The sequence below is a fragment of the Primulina huaijiensis genome, unplaced genomic scaffold, assembly GCF_012295235.1.
Source record: "Primulina huaijiensis isolate GDHJ02 unplaced genomic scaffold, ASM1229523v2 scaffold206788, whole genome shotgun sequence".
Lineage (NCBI taxonomy): Eukaryota > Viridiplantae > Streptophyta > Magnoliopsida > Lamiales > Gesneriaceae > Primulina > Primulina huaijiensis.
The window spans coordinates 1-1,984 of NW_027354608.1; the positions used below are offsets into that span (position 1 = coordinate 1).

At 33.2% G+C, this 1,984-nt stretch overlaps 1 long non-coding RNA gene across 1 annotated transcript; it reads right to left on the reverse strand.

Moving 5' to 3' along the window:
• Positions 1-88: 88 nt before the first annotated feature.
• LOC140966500 (uncharacterized) lies at positions 89-1,828 on the reverse strand. Its single transcript, XR_012173380.1, has 3 exons — positions 1,469-1,828; positions 385-422; positions 89-266 (listed from the first exon to the last, which is right to left on the reverse strand). It is a non-coding gene; the product is annotated as an uncharacterized lncRNA (long non-coding RNA).
• Positions 1,829-1,984: the final 156 nt, after the last annotated feature.

The following is a 1,984-nucleotide window of genomic DNA, read 5'->3' on the forward strand; positions in this document are numbered from 1 at the left end:
GACTAATTACCTATTTTATCATTGAATGTGAATGTTTCCGTACATACTGCCTACATAGTACATCGCAATAGAAATAAATCAAACCACTAACCTCCAAAATAGTAATTCTGATCTTGAGGTTTATATGAACTGAATGGATATGTAGTCAGAGATCCACTAGTTTCCGAAGTTGCAGGCATATCTTTTGTGTTTCTTGAAGCCCCCGATATCGCAACATTTGGAGGAGGATTTGCAGAAATAATCCTTTCATCTTTTGGTGAAAGTGGCTGATTATATAATCAGATAGAAAGGAAAATGAAGCAAATCATCAAAGTTACTTCAGTTCAAACATATATCTATAAGGGCAGAAAAACCAAGTAAAAAGATGTGTGGCTGATAACTCACATGTTCAGTCAAGTTATGCAGCTCAACAGTTCTGTCGCCTGCATCACCAAGGCAATCGGTAACTTTTCAAGAGAGGAAATAAAGGTCGCAAGAGAAATATCAATAAGCTACTTTTAATAGTATAAACCTTTCGATTACAAGTCAAACTTATATATACGTCCATGAAAATGAAGACTGGGTTATTTCATAGTACTCCAACAATATCATGACACAATGTGCAGGTAAAATTGATACAGATAAGGGTGCAAAAAGGAAATATAAGGCTAAGAAATGCCTTCCAATACGGGCGACTGAATCTATTTACCATGACAGCTGCCAGTTTAAATGAATAAAAAAATAAGCATGCTAAGCGATAGATAGAACCATGGAAGGAGTAATTATGTGCCCTGATGGTTAAACTTCATCAAGGATGGCTGAAATCAAACTAAGCATACACAAGTATCTGTTAATATTTCATGGATCGAAAGCACACAGCCAAACACACAAGATAGAAATTAAAATTACAAGAATCACTGTTTAGCATGAAATTCATCCTAACTACTTTTTCTATTTTAAAATCGTATACTGAGCATCGTTCGGTTTTTGGTTTTTAGAGAATTACTAAATCATGCAGAGTAACTAACAAGTCTATTTGATCTTTTCTTACTCACATCAGAACACCAGTTTTTAAAATTATAAGTTCAGAGTCGACTTCTCCTGGGCCTTAATTTCCATAACCAACCCCAAATCTGTCGACAATGAAACTTATTTACAAAACCCAAATTCACCCAAAAAAATTTAAACAAAAAGCAAAAATCAAACGCAGAAAAGCAAACATAAGAACTAACAATTACAAATTATGCTCAAATTTCCCTAATTTATGAGTAGTTCTGGGCTTTACGTCTCAAATCCGGTTTACACAGTGCATGCAAGAAATCCTCAAATCAAAACATTCGTTCACGAACCCACGCCAAAAACCTAAGACTTCGACAAATAAACATGCAATCTAAATTCAGTTCTAAAGGAGTAAAAAATAAATAAAATTTGAGACATACAAGAACATAGAAATAATCACATAAAAACAGATGAGTGAATAACAACGAACCAGGAGATGAGATGGGGGCGAATCGATCGAGGCTCTGCCGATTCGTTTCTTCCATGGAACCCAACCAATTTTAACCAAAGTACACGAATCAAAGGGGAGAAAAAAAGAGCCAAAAAAAAAATCAGATCTATCCAATCCAACAACCAAATCGAAGATCAATCGAAACGAACAAAAAGATTTGAACCAAATAAACCCAACTGTACGTGAATACAAACCCTCGAATTATTCTCAAATAATTGGAATTATCGAAGTTTTGTGGGAATCTAGAAGGGAAAAAATTGCTTCGCGGGAGGGTTTGAAAAACACACACACCCCAAAGGGTTTCTTTTTTTCTCCTTTGAATAAACACCAATGGGTTTTACAGAGCCACGCTATTACCGTATTTCATTTCATTTTTATTGGTTATTATTATTATTATTATTATTATTAAATTAAACTTTTAAAAATAATTTTTTTTTTTGGACTTTTAAAATTTTATTATTATTATTATTATTAAATTAAACTTTTAAAAATAAT